The sequence below is a fragment of the Lytechinus variegatus genome, chromosome 5 (assembly GCF_018143015.1).
Source record: "Lytechinus variegatus isolate NC3 chromosome 5, Lvar_3.0, whole genome shotgun sequence".
NCBI classification, from domain to species: Eukaryota; Metazoa; Echinodermata; class Echinoidea; order Temnopleuroida; family Toxopneustidae; genus Lytechinus; species Lytechinus variegatus.
Window position 1 is genome coordinate 47,033,503 of NC_054744.1, and position 10,027 is coordinate 47,043,529.

Sequence of the window (10,027 nt, forward strand, 5' to 3'; positions counted from 1 at the left end):
TCAACATAAGTTTTAGGAAGCTTGTACTGTATTCAAACATATAAATCGAACGAAAATCATATTTTTATCACATTGATTGAGGAAAACTAAGCAATTGAAGTTATTCCAATATTCTTCGTTGGCATACAATCGCACAAGAAGAAGAAGACCTTGAAGTACGAGGGGCGGACTTGACGTAGAAGGAGATTTGGAAAGAGAAAATGTTGTTTTAAGTTTGTTCGTTAAACACTTTTTGAAGCATTCATGCAAAAGAAATTTATGTGAAATTCAGAAATGGACGAAGCCAAATTGATAATTCCGAAGGAGGCTGTATACGCACTTAGCTGCTTTCTGTCACCCACTGACTGAAGTGAAATATTGCCCTCTTCCGACGAACCGCTCGACATTTTCCCGTTTATGCTTTGTTCATACATGTGTGTGCAAGTTGTTAATTGCATATGAAGAGCTCAGTTGCAAAATGGGTTAGATCCATTATTAATCAAATTTGATTTTTTTTTGCCTCAATGTAGAGACTTTAAGTAGCTCTATATAAGATAATACCAAATAAAAGTTGAATTTCTTCTCATTAAAATGTGATGAAAATGGCAAAGAAAATTCACCTTTTTTCAAAAGGGGTTAGGTCCACAATTTTTTTTTGGAAAACAATATTTCTAAAAATATGAAGACAGGTAGATTTATTTTATATCCAATCTTATGTTCACATGGTAGGGTATCATGACGATTTAGTTTCGCATAAGAATATTGTAATGTTCATAAGACATGGAATAGCCTAAATAATGAATTATCACTGCCCCAAGTGTGCACAGTTTTGAAACTGCCCTGGATAGATGCTGGAAAAAGGAGCCAATAAAATTTGACAACGAAAGCCCTGTTCCCGGAAATGAGCCAGTCATCTTGAGGAGGAAAAACCTAGAAATTAATACAGAGGCATAACATGACTACTTTCAGAAACTTCCCTAGTTATCCATATTATTATTACTATTTATTTGACCAATATAAAATGTACATACATTACAATAAAAATTACAGTACATTTTTAAAGGAATGCGGGATTTGCATTGTGGGTCAGGGGCACAAAAGCGAAATACATCACTGTTGCCCGAAGGCATGAGCCCCCACACATGCCGATCCCAAAATAAACTTATGGGAGGATTAAAAAAAATGATTTTCATGGAGTGGACCTGACCCCCTTTGCAACCAAACTCTTCTGCAGAGCACATTTTTCAAAAAGGATTAGATACAATTTTTCATAAATTTTATTGTTTTCTGTTTCATAACCCAGTGTAGATTTTTAGTCGCTTTGATGATAAAAAACTGTTAAATGTGAATTAAGGTGGCAAAGAAAATCATTTTTATTCAAAAGAGATCAAAAGATTTACTTCAGTTTGCTTGCAAAAGGGATAAGGTCCACAATGATAATTTTTGAAAAAAATATATTTAAAAAAATTGAAAACCCGTAGATTTCTTTTAAATCCAATTTTGTGACGGCATTCGGGGTGGCCTTTGGATATTTTTACACGGATCAAGACGAATTTATCCTTATCTTTCATCCTTTCCTTCCTTTTAGCTTTCACTTTTGTATTCACATAATTCCAATTCTTGACATAAAACTCGTAGAGAGGGCGCTCGCCTTGTCCTCTGTGACGCCGCCCTGGATACCATGGGCGACAAGTACCTCGGAGAACAAGGCAAAGTTTGGCTATGATTTACAGATGCAATAAATATTACATCTTCACAGACGTTCTTGTTTCACTGAAGGTCTAATTGCTATGCTGAATTCGAATCCAGTGACTTCTAAAATGTATTGCGACTGTGATTTCGGATATCCCGATGTAGCCTATATACTTCGACGATTCTGTGAAAGGCTGAATTTCGTTCATGGAAGAGCGCCCCCCCCCCCCCCTCAAAAAATAAGAATGAAAAGCGTTGGGGTACACCTTCGCATAACGGCGTAATTAAAGTGATTGGTTAACATTGATTTGACTTTTAAAAAATCTGAGCTAGAAGGTCACACTTGTCACCTGTGTATGTGATATGTTCCAAAAATGAAGCCCTGAAAAAATTGCGTTCGAAAATGATTATTTAGTGCTTCAAAAATTGAAATATTAAGTGACCGGATTCGGAAACACCATCCCATATTTCATCCCATACACTTATGTGTACTATTTAGGTGTCTATAAGACGCCTATTTACAAAATCAGGGTTTGCCTTGTAGTTTTAGCTTTTCATTCTCAATAAAATAAAAGAATTGAATTGAATTGTTTTCAGGGTTTATCAGGGTTTATACATGCACTTGTACACATGTTTCATCTTGGTTTGAGAATTTTTTAAATCGGCTGCTCACAAAGTTAAACAATACCTTTAAGATGAAGCAAGTGTGTAACTGCATGTCAGTTGGAGGGGGCCCAATATAATTTATATGTGCTATGTTTAGATGGACTTTTATTTTAGTAAGTTTGCAGTAGCAATTTCTCGCTCTGAATTTACTGTTCACGTTATTGAAGATTCAATCCCTATTATTACGCTATTGAGACTTTAGTGGGTGAATGGACACTTTGCTATCTTCATTAGATGACTAGTCATCGCATTTGGAAGGCAAATATAATTAATGTCCACTTAAAGATAAAAAAAAGAAAACGTTTATTGGTGGTTTTATAAAAATCTACAAAACTAGAACTACCTGTCTGAAAGACATATTTAGAAATTATTTCTTTCTTACCTGTTTCCATCTTCGTATACGCCCTGGCTCTCTTCCGTCCCCCCCCCCTTCCTCTCCCTCTCCGTCCCCCCCCCCCCCCTCTCTCTCTCTCTTTCTCTCTCTCTATTTTCTTTTTAATCTCTCTCACTTCATTACCCTTTCTATTAAGCCACTTTTTTAATTACCTTTCTGCACTCTTGATTATCGTCTCCACTCCTCTTTTGCCCATTAATTTATCGAGTTAATGTACTTTGAATAGACCGAGACCTTTATCTGTCATGTCCTGTCCATGTCATAAAAGCCATCAAGGCTCACGCTGGTCCCGGATCTGACAGGTTTCATTGTAGTTATAAAGGATCAGCGAACCATGAAGAGATAATGTCTCATGAGTGGAGCTCTAATGAGCTAGTCTTCGTCGCGTACGTCGCATCATTCGTACATTATCATCTTTATCCAAACTGATATATAAATTATGAAAATAATAATGCATAATGGTGTTTATTTTGGCCTTAACATGTTGTTGTTGCTCATGATTCTTGGGAATGACAAACTTTGAAAACTGGGGGAGGGACTGGGGTAGGTATTTCAGATACTTTAATAATTCACACGATGAAACGGTCCTTCATTAGCTGCTACAGTGAGACGTGAATGTCGCATGATATTGTAGTGCTAGATGTCCGGTGGGTAATCCATCAGGTTTGGCGCCAGCCCCTCTGCACTCAGCATGACTCCGAGAAGAAGGGATAAACAGAGATAGAAAGAGAGAGACTGAGTTTGGGAGAGAGGGAGAGAGAATGAGTTAAATATATCTTACCTGTTTGACTTACAATAAATGGGGGAACGAATTAATAGCGTCTGGACCCCTTAACAAAGGGTTAAGATTCCCCAATGTTTCCTTAATCCTATAGAGTAGTTGTCAATTAAAATGAGAAGTATCTCACCTTGGTGTCACTGATTATTTGTGGGGATTTCTTTCTTCCCCTTTTTTGAGCATGGACCTTTTTAGTAGGTCCATGCTTTGAGGAATCAGAAGGAACGTGTCTTATCATAGGGAAAAACAAAATAGCGCATAAAACTTATATTATGTTCGAAAATATACTTATATTTTCTGACATTGTAGCGCCTGCTTTATTGATCTTTTCTATTTCATTAATGATGCCAAAACAGCTCATGCTCTAACACGTATCAATCATGCTTTACATACTAAAACTGAATTTAGAATTTTTAAATATAATTTCCAAGTATATTTAATACTATACTGTGATATTTCTCTTTATACAAGACACCAAGGTTTTATTGAATAATTTTTGTGTTTGATTATTCATCAAATGAATCGTAAAATTAGACGAGATATACTTGGCATGATTTCATAGGACAGAGCATATCAATTCCGATGAAAATGGAGGAAACGCAGATCAAGTTTGACTTCTTCTCGATATTGTGCTTTTAAATTATTCGCTAACTGATCTAGTTTTGATTTTGTCTATTTTTCAATCTACGAATGACAAACATGTGTATCATAATCTTTCCATACGCACAAATCATTATTGAAGCTGTAAGGTTTCACGGTGAGGTCCTTTCTCAACTTTATTTATCCTTGTTATTGACATGAATTCTTATTAATAACTTTTAATAACCCTTTAGAGGTAAAGAAGACATAGACCTATAAATCTACAAAGAGATGCATTAAGAGACATTATTGTTTCATTGTGTGTAGATCATGAAGTTATGTATTTTTTTATTTCAAGTAATCCTAGAAGTCATTATTTTCATCGTATTGTATTGTATGGTATCTATTTAACCTCGGTAAAACGTACATAGGTAAAATCAAATAAAGCCATATAGTATTTTAAGATTTTGTTCGTGATAATACATGACTTTAAAACAGTTCGTCAGTGGTTTTGGGAAAAAAAAGGCGGGGGGGGGCAAGACGTCCGACTTGACAATTTGCTGTTGGTCAGATCTTACTTTTTCTATTTAATACTGGATTGTTGTGACCTGGAACATGGAGCCCCCTCCCCGGACAGATTTTAGGACTAACCTGATCCGTATTTTATATTTCAACACATTGAACTTAGCTTAATCAATCCATATTTTGGTTGAATTAATATTCGGCGACCTGATATCATGAGGATTTCAAAATAAAACATAAATAATTTTAGTTGGATTTTTTTTTTACATTACATCATCATTTCCAATTATACACACATGCAATTCCCTCAGAGTGGTTGAATGTGTGGGTGACTTAACTTTGCGGGTATTTTGATAAGTTCTATAACTGGCGCTTAACGTTTGTAACATGACTTCACCAGAAGACCAGCCCCAACCCCCAGCCCCCCCCCCCCGATGTTTGTCATCCCCTGCTAGAGTCTCTCTATACGCATCTGACCGGTGATCACGTTGATATATAGGCGTCCTCACTTCCTACAAAAATCAATCAATCACTAATATCATGAATATATCGTGATAGTATCCTTAATAGATACAGGGCAGGAGAGGTGATCTTGCACGATTTCCTAAGAACTTTTCTTTCCTCTCTTTTCTTTACTTTTTCTAACTGATATTGATTCAACAAATTAGAGAGTCAAAAGGGGCCTAAGCTTTCGATCCTAGCAGAATCTTCGTCGGAGCATTTTGCCTCCGACGAAGATGACGAAGATTCTGGGAGGATCGAAAGCTTTTGACTCTCTAATTTACTCCATTGGCTCTCTTTTATTTTTTTAGATAAGCAGTTTTCCGCAGCTTATTTTTGCCATAGATTCAACAAAGAGATTTTTTATTTTTTTGGGGGAAAAGAGGAAAGTAAATTAACAAGGCAACAATAGTCAAAACTGACTAGTTTACCTATTCAAAGTAACAACAACAACAACAACCTTGATTATTTCGGGTTTATAGTATGTCACTCTATTGAACTTAAACCAGTAATTAAAATATTAGTAATTCCTTTATCAGAATATGATATTTGATACTTAAACTCATTAACCACGCATTGGAGAAGTGACATGTACATGTATGTCCCAGTAGAAAAGATTTTTGAACGATTTTCTAATACCAATGCACTGCCTGTTATCATTATGCTATACTAGTAGTAGTCGTACCGCCTGCGCTCAACAAAGACGCGCGTCAAAAGTCGTGAGCTTTGCGAATACTTCATTAGCCAAACATGTCGTATAGTTAAAAGCACGAGATAATAACAGTAAAGGATCAAACGTGTCTGGCCTAATTGACGAAATGACAGAAAATCTTTACTTGTCAATTCTATAAACCCAATCACACATAATACACCAGACTGAATGAAATGCGTTACGCTGATGGCATTGGCGACTGCTCGACCGTTGGCTCTCTCTATGCATTGGGTTGTGATCTTCTTTTTTGTTTTCATTTTCACAAAAAAAACTTGTCAAAAACTATAATTCATTTCGTTTATAACGTGATATATACATCTTTAAAATTTATTATTATTTCATAACTCATGGGTTTTTCTAGCATGAATGATCAGTAATTTATTGGACATTTGTGATGTCATAACGAGTAGCTGTCCCATATACAGTAATATAAAATACTGGTTCGTGATGAGTTATTTTCATTTTCTTTTTAGGAAAAGGTGTCTATTGATAAGTAAAAGTACAGTAAAAACATTTTCAGTTTTCTCAAAAAATGACGTTTCATTGATTTTTTTTTGCCATACCAGCATACGATATGGAGGAAAGCTGCTAGCAAATTTTGGCATTTTATTTTCAAACAATACTCACGCAGAATAACTCCTCTGACGAGATATTTCGTTGCTCTGATATTTATAATGATACATTCAATTTTTCAAACTTAAAATCAACGTGACAAATGATGCGACGTTCGCCCTAATGGCTGAACCACATTCTCCTAATTTGAAAACAAATCCTGTTTAATTAGCATTGTGTTGGTTATTGATCATGATAAGCGGGGAGGATTGATTTTGATGTCAATTAATCTAAATGTTTTTTCCTAGTCATAACAAAATCTCATTTTAACAAACTCAGACATTCCGTCTGCATATACAATCCAATCAAGGATAATTGGTGAGATCCTACTCTGTATACGTAATGTATGTTTTGCCTTTTATGTATTTTCAGTTATAGGAATTATTGTGTTAAAGGGACTGATCCAAAGTAAGTCGATGGCACAAAGGGGCTCTCTGGTAGAGAATGATGTAAAGGAAACAAAATAATGAGATACGTGATTGTAAAAAAAAAAAAAAAAAAAAGTCGATATACTGCATTCGTAGACAGATGTGGGCTGGGGCTCTACCCCCACCCCCCAAAAAAAAAACACGACGAAGAAAAAAAGAATGAAAAGGGTGAAATGTGATATTACTTGCTGAGTATCACGAATCATATATTTTACTTGAAAAAGGCCCAAATTATCGATTGCTCGGAATTTTTTACACACATGTCGCCGCTCAAAATGCTTGGTTCATTATGCCACTGTGATTTAAAAAAAAACATGAGTGCTGTGGCGTAATGAGGCCCCCCCCCAAAAAAAAAAATGAAGGGGCTAGATAAGGTGTATCGCGTATTATAATTCATGAAAAGTTGCGAGCAAACGAAACGAGCGAGAAAAAAAATCGACAACTTCATTATAAAATCCAATTTTGTGTTGGATTTTTTACAGATTATTCATATTCAGTACATGATATCATATTTCACCCTTATTTCTTTCGTTTTCTCTTTTTTTATTCGGGGGGGGGGGGCAAGAACCCCCATCTGTACGCTAGTGCTTGAGCGGTATCAGGAATTATGCTAACTGGACCCGTATTGCCGTTACTACAAGGGGTGTAATGGGTAGATAGGTATGGCCCTGGGCAGAGGGGGTGCTGAGAGTGCTGAAACACTACCAATATTTTCCCCAGGGGTGCTGCGAGTATTATTTCCATTGGTAGCACCCCCTGGAATTCTGGTAGATGTGTTACTTAAGAGAAATGCATGAAAATGACCAACATCTTGTGTTAAAACCGTATTTGACACCAAAACGACCTTCATTTTGCAGTGAAATCGTTTTGTTTGTTTGTTTTTTGCTTTTCAAGTTTACATAGGCGGATCCAGGGGGGGGGGGGCTGAGAAAAAGAAGGGAAACAAGAGGAGGAAGACGAATAAATAAAATAAGGTGAGGGGAAGACTTAAAAACTGTATAAAACTTTTGCTCGCGCTTCGCGCTCACATTGCATGTTTGATGAGATACGTAAGATTTTTCCTCAATAGGCTGATATCAAGTTTTGATGTCAATATACAAACATATTTCAGCTGTGACATCGAATTTTCTATGTTTTGTTTAATTTACAAGCTGATTTTGTTTGTTTGATTTAAAAGCTGATTTTCAAAACGTGCTCTGTAAAATGTCCGTTATTGGTCTCAGTATATAAACATTTCCATCTCGCGCTGCGCGCTCGCATTATTTGTTGTCAAGGACATATTCTCTTTGTGCATTCTTTAAATTTCTCAAAATATCACTTTTCAGGTTTAATTGTCAAAACCCATCGGCCAGCGCTGCACGCTCTCATTTTGATTGGTGAATAATGTATACCTCTATAATAATAATACGTTATTCTATATACTTAAAATCCACTTTTCACGACATTGCGATTGGCACCCGCATTAATTGTTACAAATATATTAACCAATGCATTATATTCATATTTAAAAAGTGCTTAAAATGTCATTTTTTCAGTCCTTAATCAATCAATTTTGAGCTGTCGTTAGGCCTATTAGTAACAGTAATAACATTTTCATGAATTCCTAACAATTAAATTGTCCCTTTCTTCAGATTGGAATTTTCTCGTGCTTAGGAAGAGGAATAGAAGAGAGTCATTATTTTCATATGATGACAAAATTTCCTAATACGCCCAGGTAGATCAAAATAAAAATAACAAAAATATCAGCTTGCGCTTCGCTTTCACCATGTTCACATCATTCTATTAAGAGCGATCCATAATATCACGGCACCTAACAATATTTTCCTACACAATGCTTGAATCAGTGCTTAAATTCATAGTTTTCAGATCAGATGATCAAATATTTTCAGCTCGCGCTCGCATAATTGATTTTCATGATGAAAATATATCAAGAATGCCAAGATACTAGGCATAATTTTAAAATACACGCACCTATTTTATTGAGATACGCAGCTTGCCCTTTATTTAGAATATGCTTAAATTAACAAATTTGAGACTAGAATATTCATTTTTTCTACTCGCGTTTCGCGCACACAATTGATGAATTATACCAAATTACACACCCTTTTCATGATTTACAATCATGAATAGAGGGATCCGTTTTACTTTGTTTAGTTATATACCTATCCTGTTCATGATTGCTAAAATTTTGTAGAAAATTTTATTTTTTAGGTTGAAATGTCAAAAATTTTCAGCTCACGCTTTGCGCTCGCTTTATTTGATTGTTGAAAATATGTATCGTCTTCATGGCTAATCATACAAACGGTCCATAACAGGTTCATTTTTACATATGCATCTTGTTCAGGAACACGAACAAGATATTCAATTTTTAGGACAATATACTTGAAATTTCCAAGAAAAATAGCTCGCGCTTCGCGCTTGCAATATTTAATAGGGCTTATGAGATTACTATATATGTATATTGTCTTATAAGCATATAGCTAAGAAGTAACTGTTCTGAATACCCTTTAAAAAAACTAAACAAAAATCAAGTGTGAATGGCCGATCGGGGAAGATCGTGAAAATATTTTACGCCTCCCCCCCATTGGCGAAAGCTGGATCCGCCCCTGCCAAAAATCGTTCCCAGGGCCCTGTAGTTAGGGCCTAGGGGCGGTAGCTACACCCGTGAAATATTTTATATATATATATGAACATGAAAAGAAAAGAAACAAAGATAAGTGGGAAAAGGGAGACAAGGGAAAAATAATCTTCCAAGGGATGAAAAAGGATCCATTAACAAGAGGATTAGTGCAATTTCTTGCTTTATGTGTAGGGGGACGCTGGATAGAATTCAAGTTATGTATTTTCTCCATCATTTCTCAGTCACTTTTCTTAGGCCCGCCCTCCCCTCACTCTTTGTTTCTTCTCTTCTCTTTCTCTCCCTCTCTCTTCTCTCCCTCTACCCCTCTATCTCCGCTTACACATCCATTTGGTAGTGTTCTCCCCAAACATTACAATAAGTCTAACTGTGCTTAAAGACAACAGATGAAATCATTACAAAATATGGGAAACGTATACAGTAGTCTAAATATCTTGCTTTAATAATCAGCATAAGGAATGTGAAAATCAACAAGGATCATTGCGTAAACATTATAAGACAACTCTCGCACAGACAAGAATACATT